The following is a 15,945-nucleotide window of genomic DNA, read 5'->3' as shown; positions in this document are numbered from 1 at the left end:
CCCAGTCGAGAGCCATGGCTAAATTCTTATTTTAGCGTGGTTTTTAAACCATGTGATATTTGCCGATATTAAGAAATCTTCCACGATTCTATTTGATTGAAGTGCCTTGAATTGGTTTAATACAACCTTTGCAGAATCAGTTCCAGTTTACTTAAACCAATAAATATATTAAGAAAGAGGTTTTTTTTTAAACTATGTGCACATTTTTATATCAGAAAAATCACCCAAAAACATTATTTTTAGGCATATTGAAAATATGTCACTATTAATCGGATATCTATTTTGATTTTTGACATTTTATACTTTTCGTTTGTTGAGAGCATCGACGAGGTGGCCGAGTGGTTAAGGCGATGGACTGCTAATCCATTGTGCTCTGCACGCGTGGGTTCGAATCCCATCCTCGTCGTTTATTTCACAAATTTGGTTAAGTGCAGCTATGCAATTGTATTGTCATCTGTGCAAGATGACGAAAAAGGCTATTTGATTTGATTTTTTTTAATTTGATTTGAACCAAATGGATTAATTGTTGCAACCCTAATCTGCACAGGCAGATGTACAGCGTGACAGGTTAAAATACTAATGACATATTCAAACTGTAAAAAAATATTTGTATATTGTTGTCATTTCCCCAACTATCATTCACATCTCTCATTTTCTGAACCGCTTTATCTTCATTAGGGTCGCGGGGGTGCTGGAGCCAATCCCAGCTGTCTTCGGGCCAGAGGCGGGGGACACCATGAATCGGTGGCCAGGCGATTGCAGGGCAGAAGGAGACGCACAACCATGCACACTCACACCCATACCTAGGGGCAATTTAGAGTGTCCATTCAGCCTACCATGCATGTTTTTGGAATGTGGGAGTAAACCGGAGTACCGGGAGGAAACCCACGCAGGCCCGGGGAGAACATGCAAATTCTACATAGATGGACATTACCTGGTTTTGAACCCAGGACCCCAGAGCTGTGAGCCGGACACGCTAACTACTACTATTATTATTAACAAAAATAAATGTTATTATAAGCCCGGCCCGTGTGGTTAGCCTGTCGTCCTCACAGTTCTGAGGACGAAGGTTTGATCCCAGGTCTGGACCTTACTATGTGGAGTTTTCATCTCCCCAGGCTTGCATGGGTTTTCTCTGGGTACTCCAGTTCCAAAAACATTTATGATAGACTGGCTGCACACTCTAAATTGTCCCTAGATATGAGTGTGTATGGTTGTCCCTGAGCCTTGCGATTGGCTGGCCACCAATTCAGGATGCCATCAATACTTGAGGCAACTCTGAAGGCAAACTTGATTGTTATTAACTACCAGCTACTGAGCTATCCATTTACAACACCAGCCGTACTTCTCTTGATCGCGGTTGCTAGTAAGTTGTAGGGTGCACCCAGAGACAGGAAACCATTCACATCAACATTCAACCCCCCCACGCTGCCTGGTCCAAAGTCAGGCAAATTCCCCACTACAACATTAACCACAGCCACTATAGATTTCTAAATTGGAAATCAAGATCGGGCTATTGTGTTTGGATACCAGCACGCTGATTAGAAGTTCTTCACTCTGTCCGTCATTGCAGTTCCTGAGGCTCCACGAGAAAAGTATCCACACCAGACTGTATGAATGCAGAATAAAAGTTGACTGAAATCATGATGAGAATTCCCTAGCTTCACAATTGTACCTGCATGACATTTTGGAGAACTCGGTAGGGCGGTCACCACACACACAATGGTCATGGTTCACATGCTTGTGTTGAGGGACTGGACCACACAGAATGTTCAAACAATTCCATGATGTGAGTGAAAAGTCTGATTTTTGAAAAAAAAATTGGGTGAGGAATGGAATTTGCTCAACACTCGAGTGTCTGAAGCATTACTGCTAAATTATTTGAACAGTGAATGCACGTTTGATGCAAAGAATGCATTCCAGACCTGAACAATAAGCATAACATGTAATAAACTTATTAAACACATATATTCCTTCACATCTGTTCTGCATTTCTAGCTTGCAGTTAAAGACAAAACAAAGCTTGCTTGTTTCAAACTGTGTCTCTCGTGGAAATATTTATCATGGTAGTAAATGAAATAAAATAGAATTGAAGAACTTGGCATATTTATTTATTATTTTTATGTATATATTTTTTCATACTTAGATGTAGAGAATGAGAATGTGAGTGTCTTTAAAGGCTGAATACTTTTATAGTCCAAATGGGAGTTAAGAGTATTGCCATTGTTATATTTTATTTGTTTATTAGGAAAAAGTAGCAGGAAAAAAATAGGTTTTGGAAGAACGAAGAGCAAGGAAGAACAAACAGAAAGAACGTGGCATATATCGACATCATTTTTAAACAATCTTAATAATTCCAACCGCCAAATTCTGTTGAAATACTGCAAACATACAATGTGAAAGACTGAAGACAAATCTGCATAGTTTAGCAGGATATTGCGGGATATTCAATTTTTCAAGTGAGGCGACTAAAGCTCTTTTATCACGTGGGGTGGTAATTTCCTAAATTTTGGTAGATTGGACTTTGCTTAACCAGAAGCATAGTCATTTTCCTTGTAAAATAAAACAAACAAACAAAAACAAAAAGTTTTAATCCTATTTCGCTGCAGGCCATTACAATTGGTACCAAGTGACATCCCTGTTTTTTGATGTTTTACCACAATCTGTCCTGTTCTGTGTATGTTAGTCCTGCAGAAATATGAAACTACCAGTGGCGGGCCGTCAGGGCCTTCAATGCCTTCTCTGCTGACCTAAGAAATATCTGAATCATATATTATACTATATATTGTATTTTGTCCATCAATACTTATTAAATAATTCCAAATTGTCTGTTAGCTTCCTTTCATTGCTTTTCCCCCTGGTTGGTTGCATTGCGTCCAGATGTGTGTTTTCATATTGAAGCATTTAACCAATCACATTTCAGCCATTATTTGTTGCCAGGGTCAGAAATGTGCCTCAAGGCCTTCACAATCAGTTCTGCGGGCTCTACTGCATTAAACAAGCGTCGATAAGACTGTTACTTTAACCAATAGGATTTCGAGTTGGCAACACCACAATGCATTGTCGCAGGCGTAGGGATACATCATTGCCTTGTCGCAGGCGTAGGGATACGTCATTGCTTTCACCAACTATGATTGGCTAGAGATTAGCCAGAGCTACCAAACTGTATTTGGAGCGAGCTGCACAAGCAAATATATTGTTGTGTTGATTTAAAGCCATTTTCAAGACGCACTATGCCAGAAATACGACAGGACAGGCTCGACTTTCAGCATTAACTTCGATGGCGGATGGATATTGTGTACAGTTAAAAAGGATTTTTGGTGAGTAAAATATGGCCATATTCCTAAATAATATTTCAATTGTGGGCCAAGTTCTGATATCTCAAAAGCTCCAGTGTTTGTATTTAAGCTCCAGTGTTTGTATTTAAGCTCCAGTGTTTGTATTTAAGCTCCAGTGTTTGTATTTAAGCTCGTGTTTGTATTTAATCACTAAATGCTGCCAAGAAGTGGATTTTACCCCATTTTAGTGCAATTTTTGCCATTTGGCCCTTGACTTTCATCGCTGTCTTTTTCCCTCGGAAATGATACTCCGGGCCCGGTTCTGATGTCCAAAAAGCTCCAGTATTTGTATTTAATCAATAAATGCTGTTTTCGGCTGGATTTTACCCCATTTTCGGGCAATGTTTGCCGGTACGCCATTGATGTTTATCGCTGTCTTTTCCCGGGAAAATCACCCCCCGGTCCGGTTGTAATGTCTGAAAAGCTCCAGTATTTGTATTCAATCATTAAATGCGGCTAGGAAGTGGATATAACCCGTTGAAGGCGCTACGAGAAAATGCATGGACCACCACTGGAAAATACTGAATGGTGACTTATACTTCCTCCCTTTGTTGGGGCAAAGGATGAATGGAAGCCTCTCTTAGTTGAATCTTGGTGAAAACACACGCCAGCCAATCCCAGTGTTATTATTCATGAAAAATCTCTATTTGAAAAGCAAGCATGGGAATATATTCTCAGTTTTGGGAAAGGCAAAGCATTTAAACATGTTCACCCCCAACAAGCCGAACACATCGACAAAGGAATTTCACTTGTTACATGAAACCAGCCCATTTGGCAGAAATAAAAGTCTCACTGGCTTTTTTGAAAAATTTTATTGCGCACATGTGTGAAAACACAAGTGCTGGTGGCAGAAGAAAGCAATGGGAATGGACTTTGGGAAATTAAAAGGGTGTTCTTTTAACATTACCTGATGCCCTTCAAAAAACTATCTTTGCATGCCGTTTCAGTCGAGACATGACTTCAAAATCCTCAATGACGCTCAGTGACGAGGTGGAACTGTTTATCAAGAAAAACATGAGGCTGGAAAGCTGATGGAGGTGTTTTTTTTCCCTCGTAGAGGAACGGCACATAAAGCATCAAACATAATACAATTAATGAACCTAGGCCATCGACCCTTTACGAGGCTTTGCGGTTTTGAGGAAATAGAGTGCACAAAATGATTGGCTTTGGCTAGTGCGCTATCAATGCATACATTTGTGGCTAAAACACATATATCTACTTAAATTCCATTCTACTTCTCTGCTGAGTCAGCGGGGTAGGCTATTTTCATAAGCTGTCGGCCTTCACCCCATTACTGGCGCACATGTACAGTACATTTGTGTTTGATGTCTGGCATTTCAGCTACTTGACTAATGCGAACACTGATGTTATTGAAACAATAAAATTGTGAGATTTAAAGGCTTATTCATGGGCGTGAGAGAGAAAAGGGATTATTACTGTTCCCTCACCATGTCATCGTCTGCAAGAAACCCTTTGTTTATAGGACATACGGTGATAAAGCTGATAGCGTGATTGCTTATTACTGAGGTTCTCAACTTTTAAGGCAACAACTGGGTTTCTCACGCAATTTATTTCCTACTCCATATCTTACATTGTTATAATACAAAATTCAAATTAATACCCCTGATCTTAAAACCTTTCCACATGCTTTTTCCGGCAGCTGACATCTTGATCTAAAAAACTTGTGGCGTCAGCTATAGGTTAAACTTGGGCACTTTACGGCCCCTGGTTCACATGCAGCTGGCATACGCCGCTTGAAAATGAAACCAAACAAGTATTTACTGAGTGTATGATAGGTTTACCAATGGTTATTCCCAAAGGCACTCACAAATAAAACAGACAACTGACTCATATCTTGCAAGAGAGAATCGATCCTGACTCATCCTCGTCCTAGATCATTCTCCTGAATCGATGTCTCTCTTGCTCATTTATTACATAAGATTTAACAACATGCATCACAGAAGTCTAAACAATTGAGAGTCGTGTGAGCCAGACATGAAGAAGTCCATGTTTCTCATAACAATTGAAAGTCCTCCGGATCCCAAGGGAGCTCGGTGTGAACAATAGTTTTGAGCTGCAATGGGGAGTGACCTTCAAGTTGTTTCGGTTAACTTAGTAGCAAGCATTACTTAAGCAAGAGATGTATTAAAATTACCTTTTAATGTCAATAACTCTAAATAAAGCAAAGCGTTCTTCATTGCTAGCAAATTTAAAATAATGATAACCCTAACAGGGTACAATACGAAATTCGTTCATCAATCTTCAGTATCGTGTATCCTCGCAAGGATTGCTAGGTTTGCTGGAGCCTATCCCAGCAAACTCTGGGCGAGGGAGGCTTACTACACCCTAGACCGGTCGCCAGTCAGCCATAGGGCACACAGAGACAGACCACCATTTGCATGCCCGATCATACCACTACCAAGGGGGAATAGATCCTACGCTTTCCCGCATCAAAGTCAGGCGAGTGCTTTTAAAAACCCAAACATCATGCTCACACATGAAGCCGAATTCGCGCCATGTTCCTTCTCGTGACCGGACGTTTGGTCGAAAGACGTTTGGTCTCCGGACGTTTGGTCGACCGGACGTTTGGTCGAACGGACGTTTGGTCGAACGGACGTTTGGTCGAAAGGAGGTTTGGTCGCCGGGTTCGCTCCCTGTCAAATTATGACAGAGTTTACTGTTGATATTTTGATATTAGATATTTAGATATTAAACTCACTCTCTCATGATTATAATTTTGAGAGCTGGTTTCAACAGTAACAACCCGGCGACCAAACGTCCGCTCTACCAAACGTCTGTTCTACCAAACGTCCGGTCGACGAAACGTCCAGGGACCAAACGTCCGGGGACCAAACGTCTTTCGACGAAACGTCCGAGTACCGTTTCTTCTATTCAGACCAGGAGGAGGCAAAGCAGGAGGAGTGGGAGAAAGATGTCAAACATGAATGTTGAAACATAACCGCCCATGATGAGGTTCGGACCTTGACATTCGAGAATAACCTTTTTACACACTCGAACATTAGCAATATTTTGGTCATCCGCGTTGAAGGGAACTTTTAATACTGAGGAGCGCTGCTGATGCCGACTGTGTGTTTGTGTGCATCTGATTTGTCAGGACTTTCTACTTGAATAAATATTTTTTTTCTCATGTTACTGCAGTGGTGGGCCATCACTCCTGGAAGGCCATCTTTGCTGGCCTAAAAAAAAATCTGAATCATAGATAAATTACATCTCATCTCAGAGTCGCGGGGGTGCTGGAGCCAATCCCAGCTGTATCCGGGCCAAAGGCGAGGGGACACCCTGAATCGGTGGCCAGCCTAACACAGGGCACAAGGAGACAAAGGAAAACATGCATACTCACACCCATACTAGGGGCAATTTAGAGTGTCCAATCAGCCTACCATGCATGTTTTTGGAATGTGGGAGGAAACCGGATTACCAGGAGGAAACCCACACAGGTCCAGGGAAAACATGCAAACTCTACACAGGTGGACGTGACCTGGATTTGACCCAGGACCCCAGAGCTGTGAGGCCTTTGCGCTATCCTGTGCCCTGCGATCGACTGGCCACCAATCGGAGTCAGTTGGGATAGGCTCCACCACCCCCTGCAACCCTAATGAGGATAAAGCAGATCAGAAAATGAGAGGAGAGATGAGAAATCCTGGCATTGAGAAGGTGCAAATGTCAATGCGGTTTAAATTCACCTCACATACCAAATTTGATTTGTTAGAGGTTTATATGCTTCACTGAGTTGTTTTTAGGTAATGTATTTAAATCAGGCTTTCTTAGTAATCTCAAATAGTTGAAATCAATCAAAAAGTCCAAGTTCTAATTGCTCAAAATGTAATGAGTAACACAAACTTAACGTAGATCTCTTTGAATCCACCTCACAAATGTCGCGAGTTGTGCTGGAGCCTATCCCAGCTGATTTCAGGCATCAGGCAGAGAACATCCTGTAATGGTGGTCAGCCAATTACTGAGCACAGAGAGAAGGACAACCATTCATGCTCAGACTCATACCTGGAGAAAATTTAGAGTGTTCAACTAGCCTATCTTGCATTTTTTTGGAATGTGGGAGGAATCTGGTACTTTTTCTCAATTTCAATGAGCATTTTAGTACTGTATGTACAACAACAAGATGTGCATTTTTGTTGCTTCATTCCCACAATTTACTTTGTTTCTCGATTACCTTATGGGAATTCAAACAGTTTAATATCATATAATATTTCACGTTTTATTGTCCACAACGCCTAAAAACCCTGCAGAGTTTTGGGCTCTGATCACTAGGGCAGCCCACACAGTAAATCAGGGGGAATTTGAAATAAAACACAAAGGAACAACAAGAGAGAGATATTGTGGTTAAAGAGCGCTATAACACACACACACACACACACACACACACACACACACACACACACACACACACGTACACACATCCAATGAAAAGAGTAAGATAGATGCATCCACGCACAGAAACACAAAAAGACTCACTCATCTACGTTTTAACTTTATCCCATTGGGAGTCAAATCTTTTTTTCATTTAAAAAAATACGAAAAGCAAAAGCCCAACCACAGAGGCACATGCTAAGGGAATCCCCAGATTAATCGCACACAATATGAACAGCATGTTGTTATCCCAGGATAACACATATCAGATTCCTGTTAAACTGGAATAACACCTGTACCAATACAATAACAAATTTAAAAAAAATTGAAGACAGTGCATTATTAGCATATAAATTATTTTCCTAGAGTGGACAGCTGTTGGAATGAGTCAGATACCGGGATATGCCAGGACAGTGTCAACAACTAAGACCAAAATCATGTCCCAGACTTCCCAAACCACCAGGAATATACAAACACACACTCACACACACACACACAGACACACACACACATATTGGACTGGCACAACATAAATGTGATTCAGCTGGGACCAATTTCTTCTCTGCTTGCAGTGTATCAACAAACATCCTTGTTTTTGACTACATCAATCGTAAGATAATTTTTGTTGTTCTCCAAAGCCTCTTAATGGAGCGGTCCCCAACATTTTTCTGACCGCGGACCGGTAAAAATCTTTCTATTTTCTCGCGTACCGGCTAATGGGAAGGGCAACAAATTAAGTCAAAATTCTGTGGGGGAGGGGTCGGTTCACGAACGACGTCCACGACGGCCAAAAAAGAAAAGAAAAACAAGTCCCAAGCATAATAGCAATTATTTATTGTTATTATTATTATAACATTCTCAAGTAGGAGGGCGATATTGAAAACCTTATTATTTATTATGCTGACGGACCGGCACCAGGTGGCTCATGGACCGGTACCGGTCCACGGACCGGTGGTTGGGGACCACTGTCTTAATGGCCAATCCCTAAATGAATTCTTTTTTTTAAAAATTCATCTTCCGTAAGGTTTGCAGGGGATGTTGGAGCCTATCCCAGCCTACTTCAGGTGAAAGGCAAACTACACTCTAGACTGGTCGCCAGTCAGCCGGTGGGCACACAGAGAGAGACAGACGACCATTTGCGCTCACAATCCTACCGCCACCAGCAGGAATTGAGCCTAATCCTGCCCGGACCATAGTCAGGCGATTGAACCACTACACCTCCAAGTGGCCTTTATGAATCCATCTTCTTAATTCTTCATTTTGGGAGGATTTTTGGACAAAAACTTAGTTTCTCTGTTTTTATAGTTCAAAGACAGATGTGATTAACAGGAAAGCTGGAAGTGAAATTTTCTTGCCACATTGTGAAATCTTGGTGTATAAAGACTTTTATTTGAACCCGACATGAACCCACAATTATCCTTGGGTTGTAAATTAAAGCATGGAATGTAGAGTAATACGTTTCTATGCCAGTGATAGTTTTGACATTTCATGCAAAGGCCTCACAAAAGGAAACCCAATTGACTTCCTGGATGTGGGAAACATCTTGTCAAACAGCGCTTGTCATCCGTTTGCAGAAATCTGCTCTGCAAGCCACACTTGTTGACACAAAGAGACCTGAAAAATGAGTGTTTATTTCTTTTTCTCTAGCTATCTGATTACACCCATTGTCATGCTTTCCAGGGGAGATTTGTAGCTGATGAAGTTTACGTACAAGATTAAAGAGTTATTAAGTCGAATTGATTACACTTTCGTTGGCTAACGCCAGACATTTCTGGCCAAAGCATCACGCCTCTGAGTGAGTTATCGTCATCGGAAAGGTTGCACACAAACCAGAGACGGTGAATAAAAGGCATAGCAAATATTTGGAAGGAAAACTGTGGTCCTTGTTTTAATTTGACTGTCAACTGTGCTCTATAAAATGGACATCAATTTATATTTTCAACTAAGAACTCATAATTCTCCTAAGTCATCTCCTCAGTCAAATTTCCTAAAAATCTAATCCAAGGGTAGGGAACCTATGGCTCGGGAGCCATATGTGGCTCTTTCCATGGGTGCATATGGCTCTCCACTAACCTGTGAGGTAAAATATGGAAATCACTGGTGAGAGAACTGAGTCCCGAACGCACCAATAGGAGCGTCACGTCGACAATGGCGTTGACCTACCTCTGGCACCACTTTAATCATAATTTTGTTTTTCATTACTCTTCTGCATGCATAATCTCATTGATACTGATTGATTAGCAACAGCATAACAATGTTGTCGAACGAATTCGGAGACCTTTTGTACTTTAAAAGTGGTGAAATGACCAAAAACATCAAATATTTTCATATATTTTTACTTTTCAACTCTGAGAATGGCTCTAAAGAAATAACATTATAAAATATGAATTTTTTATGGCTCCCTCTGTTAAAAAGGTTCCCGACCCCTGGTCTAATCTATTGAAAGGGATAGACAGTGATTCACGACTGGATTGTGATCCAGCATTGGAGGCCAATATGGTGTTAAAGTCAGCTGCTCAGTTGTTCACCTCAAGTGACGTCAAAACATTTTTCTGCAGATCTTTTGTTTTACGCACGCCTTTAAAACATCCGCAGGGCATCTGGGCTTTCCCTTAGAAATAAGTTGAGAAGTCATCTGGGATGGGCTCGGAGTAATAGTAGTAGTAGTTATGTACTTTATTATTTTGGTTTAGAGAAACATATTCCTTGGCAACTATGATTGGGAAATTGTCTTAATAGTGAACCCGAAGAAAATGCAAATATGTCAGTCTAATTTTTGCCCACGTATATTTTTTTCTGTCAAAATAAACACATTTTTAAAAGAATCAGTAAAAAAAAACAGTATGATAAAAAAGTAAGGACAAGAAATAGCCAAACAAACTAATTAAAAAAAAACTACTGAAGAGCCTAAATGGATGGTGTTTGTTCACTTCTGCCAAACATCCTTTTACCAGAACCCAGCTGACCTTGGGCTGTGATCAAATTCATTTCTGGATGCCAACAAGCAGTGAAAGCACATTTATGACCTGGATGCATCCTGAAGAGGAAAATACTTATTTACTCCTAGCTAATGCTCCCGTCAAATACTGGAAACAAACACGCCATATTGAGCCAATTCTTCCAGCCATCCATGAGCTGCTGAAAATCTGTCTGAGAGTCTACAGAACAAGACAAATCACACGTATGTACACACACAAACAGCTGTTGTAAATTATGTATAGTCACGATGATGAACTCAGTGACGTTAAAAGGAACATAAGGTTGTGGGAAAATACAAGACACAATTGCGTATGTACGTACATATATTTGGAGTAAAACATCTCACTGTACAAAATTGGAATGTGAATGGTTGTTCTTCACGGTTCGTTTGTATGCAGTCTAAATCTAGACATGGCTGAGTATGTTATGAAAAGGGGCATTTTAGAACAGGTTTTGGTCATTTTGATGATGGGTGTTAAAGGTGTGGGTTAATGAGCTAAATGGGTCTTATAGGAAAAACGACAAAGCAAGATGGATATGGGAGTGAACACAATCAGCAGGTTTAATTCCATTCCTCCACAGTTGTTGGTGCATGTTGGCCCTTTGACAGGAGACTAAACTGTAACTTGGTATCAGTAAGTACAGCAAATTTACAAGGTAGATCACAGGAATTTGGCCAATGAGAACTGTGCAGTAAAATGCGCACTAGGGACTGCTATGATGGGTCATATATGGACATGAAAGATTATGGAGAAATTCCTAATCTTTCATGTGCATATATGACCCATCCAACATCATTGGTGGCTAGTAGGAGGATTTTGATTTAACTGAAGAGATGATAAAACAATTACCATGTTACTATGTTATTACGATGTAGGGTGCATGGTGGATAGTTAATGTATTTGCGTCCATTTGTGAGATCAAGGATTAAAACCCAGGCCCCCTGTATGGAGTTTGCACGTTGCCTGCGTGGGTTTTCTCTCGATACTCTGCTTTACTCTCACATTACCAAAACATGTAAGCTAGCCTGATTGAATGCGTGAAATTGTGCCCTGTGATTATTTGGCAACGAATTCAGGGTGCACCCCACCTCCGGTCCATAGTTATCTGGGGTAGGCTCCAACACCCCCTGCCACTGTAATCAAGATAAGAGGTACCGAAAATGATTTAACACAATGATTCAAAGGGTACGAAACTGACTGTTCATGTGTCTATAAATGAAACTTGTTTAGGTCCACATCACTTAACATCTGAGCTGCGTATCTGTCTGCCTGCGCTCAGAAACGATAGCAGGACAAACTAAACTAAACAATTGACATCATTTTTATATGAATTTTCGCCGCATGGGAGGCCAACTTCACGGAGGTTAATAAAAGTGTGCTTTTTTTGGCATATCTATCTATACTGGGGCAGACTGTTCATTCATTTTCTGAATCGCTTTATTCTCACTAAGGTCGCGGGGGGTGCTGGAACCTATCCCAGCCGACTTCAGGCCAGAGACGGGGGACACCTTGAATCGGTGGCCGGTCGATCGCAGGGCACAAGGACACGGCCAACCATTTACACTCGCACTCATACCTAGGGGCAATTTAGAGTGTCCAATAAGCCTGACAGAAATGTTTTTTTGGAATGTGGAAGGAAACCGGAGTACCTGGAGAAAACCCACGCAGGCTCAGAGTGAACATGCAAAGTCCACACAGGTGGACCAAGGTGGATTTGATCCCAGGACCCCTGATTTATGAGGCCGACGCGCCGGTCTACAAAATTCTAAAACAAGTTGTATATGGTCTACACTGGCGCAAAAATACATTTGTGGTGCATTTTGCGCTGTGGCATAAGGGAAGTCTTTGAAAATAGGGCCCTATGATTTCCAACTGAATACGTATTATATTTGCAAGTGAAGTTTACAGTGGATAGTGTAATGTTGTCAGTTCGCATAAATGCGTTTCACTGATTTCTATAGTCTGAGAGAATATTGCCAGACTGGACATAGTATAAATTCTGCAAAACGCATGGTAGCTGGAATCCATGGTTCATTTCAGCGCTGAATGTTCAATGTGTCAAGCATAAACCAATCTTGAGTAACGATATCACTGCATATCATGCAGAGTTAAACGAATTAACCAAGTAAAACGCTGTTATTCTGAAGAATAAAAACAAAAGTTTAAGACATCCAGTATTTTGAGGCTTGTAAAACATATTTTTTGGACAGCCTTACTAGGTTTTCTTTGCCCTTGGAGGCATGTTAAGGAATACTGCCGACACTAATGACTGCATCAGGTGCCAAGAATTGAACGAGACATGAAAATGTATTTTGATATCCAGTATTTAGTGTGATCTTTACAGCTGCAGGCCAAACACTAGAAAATTTCACAATACAGGTTTTGCTTGTGATCCAGTAAGTGTCTTTTTCGTGGGGACTCACGAGTAGGCAATAGCGTTACAGTAAATGCAATTATGGAAAAATGGAGTGACCACATGAAAGGCAGATTGACTCTCACGCAAAACATTCTCTTACTCATTCGCCATTGCAAAACGGACAAAACAGTCCACACCTCCAAACATGCCGTCGCACATAGGTACTACACCACAGAAATATGCAACTTCCTTGATGGTGCATGCCAGGTGAAATTAGGCACAGAAACCTTCATGGTGAAGAACATGACATAATATAATAATCCTGTAATAAACTAAATAAACAGTAGGAGGTCAATATGGCCTTAGGTGCAAAATCAGCCAAAATATGCAAGTGTGAGTCATTCAAGTGTTGCCTCTTTGCTGACACACAAACAAATACGCACACAGAGAAACGATGCTTGCTTGGTCAATAGTGCAATTTACACCGCACATCAGTCTTTCCACTGAGAGAATAAAGAAGACTTTTTCCCCCTGGGTTGCATAGTTACACATAGACTTATAACTGTTTAAGACCTGTTAATTACATTTAGTTGATTCATTCATTCATTGGTGGCCAGCCAATCGCAGGGCACAAGGAGATGGACAACCATTCATGCTCACACTCATAGCTAAGGGCAATTCAGAATGTTCAACTAGCCTAACATCCATGTTTTGGGAATTTGGTAGGATACTAGAGACCCCAGGTGAAACCCATGCAAACTCTACACAGTGAGGGCCCACCTGGATTTGAACCCAGGACCCCAGAACTGTGAGGCCGTTGCTAAGCACTCATCCGCCGGGCGGCTCGCTGATAGATCTGAAAAACAACTTCAGGAGGCAGGTTAAGAAAGAGTGAGACCAATTTAAAGGAGACTTAGTGTATTACCAAACTGCAGAATGGGGAGAGCTCAAACAGCGTGAACCGCTCACGGTCTGTTGTCCTGCAACTCTCACCGAATGACCAGTGAGTGAGTCTTAAATACAGGCAAAACTGACAGTTGTCAGCAGGACTTTGGACAGATACGTTTCAGTCATTTGCAGGGCAAAAAGTAATTGATCAGTGTCGGAAAATTGAGTGTTTGTGCTGACATGTCAACCCTATCACAAGACTAAGATTGATTATTCAGTCAGACAGTTGAGTGTTTATGATGACATGTCAGACATTCACAAGAATGTCTACGATGCTGTTATACTTACAAAAACTCATACAATATGAACAAGCAATTGCAAAGAGACTTTGTCTTATCTTACACTCGCCACCCCTAAGAACGAAAATAAATTCACTTTACAGTTAAGGGTGTTGACAAAACGTTTTAAAATGGTGGACGTTCAATGCGAACTCAGAATTTTGGGGAGAGCTTTGAGTTTGCTGCAGTATGCTCATTTGGCTGCGTCGCTGGATAATAGACGGGATTTTATGCGAGGACTCATATTTTCAAACCAACGCGGGTCCATCAGACCCAACGTTTTCGGAAATCAAAACATTTATTGTCGTCCATCTATTCTTTCTTTTGCAAAACTTATCCCTTGCGAACATTTTTACAATTGTACTCGCCCTTCTTGTTTTGATCTCGCTGGTCGCATTATTTTGGTTTAAGACAAGATCTCGCTGTCTGCATAACGTCGTTTCCATCCGGCATTTCATATCAGTGTTGAATTGGGATCAGAAGAGAACATTTACTTTAACAAAATGTGATTCGTTACGTTCGAAGCAACATCAATTTGGCAACTTTTTTTTAGTATCCATGACAAGTCAGATAATATGGAATCAGGTAACAATTAGCCAGAAACATTTTTAAAAAAATCAAAAACGAAATGTTTCGGTAGATTGGGAGGAAGAATGAAACAAGCATGTTGAAGTTAAACAAACAAAGAATCTTGCTAAATAGTATTTTCTATTTTCTAAGTTTCAGTTTTAATAAATTGTGCTGCAACATTGGTTAATATCTGTTGTTTGTTTTAAAAATACAGTTGTTGGGACCAGTAGTTCCTGGGCACCCCACTCTTTTCTAAGGTAAAATGAGCATGAGTGATGGTTAATATGACATAAAAAGTCTCACCAAAACCAGTTTAAATTCCATCATTATCTGAAACTGTAAGGCTTTAAAGCACCCTCATAATCACGAAACAAATTCTCCTTCGAGTGTCCCAGACAGGCTTGCGCCCATTGATTTCCTACTTCTACTAAGGATAATTTCACATTGTAATCAGGCTTCCCAACTGTCCTGTGTCTATTGTCCATAAGGCATCATATACAATTTATTAGTTTTCTTATATGGAACACATTTTTCGAATCAATCAATTTTTACAAACTTTTATTTTGTGTTTATAATTTCCCGTACTGAGTCACTTTCCCCAAGGTATCAATAAACCATTCTGATTTATTGCCATAACAATAGCTCAAAGTACATGGAACAGGCAGAGGGGTGAGCAAAAATACCCTTAATGGTGAGTTAGGAAGCCATTTTCAAGGCTTCTGACACTGACCAGATGCAACCGAATGTTTATTGTTAAGGTTCTTGGCAAGGGTAGCGCGAGACCATCTCATTTTTTTGTTTTTCAAGCGGGAAGCTGTGTTCAATCGAACAAATTAATGCACAATTTCAAGAGGCACTTGAGGTGGAATGTAGCTGCAGACGTCAGTGACCTCGGGGGCATCTTCACATTTTAACAAAAAGCCACAACATGTCAATATGGCTTTGATTTATTATCCTGATGGTTGTTCCCATTAATCTAAGTGATGATGTAATTGTTGATCTCTAGTGGCCTGTTTTTTTTAAAATACAACCTTCATATTTTAATGCATTTGACAATATGATAGCACTGTTATTTTCTTGCCTTGTGT

General features: G+C 40.7%; 1 non-coding gene across 1 annotated transcript; it reads left to right on the top strand.

The window, feature by feature from the left end:
* The first annotated feature begins 324 nt into the window (after positions 1–324).
* On the top strand, positions 325–406 carry trnas-gcu (transfer RNA serine (anticodon GCU)). Its single transcript has one exon. It is a non-coding gene; the product is annotated as a tRNA-Ser (tRNA).
* Positions 407–15,945: the final 15,539 nt, after the last annotated feature.

This window comes from Stigmatopora argus, chromosome 13 (assembly GCF_051989625.1).
Source record: "Stigmatopora argus isolate UIUO_Sarg chromosome 13, RoL_Sarg_1.0, whole genome shotgun sequence".
Lineage (NCBI taxonomy): Eukaryota > Metazoa > Chordata > Actinopteri > Syngnathiformes > Syngnathidae > Stigmatopora > Stigmatopora argus.
Note: the sequence above shows the minus strand (reverse complement) of the source record. Positions and strands in the feature narration are given on the sequence as shown.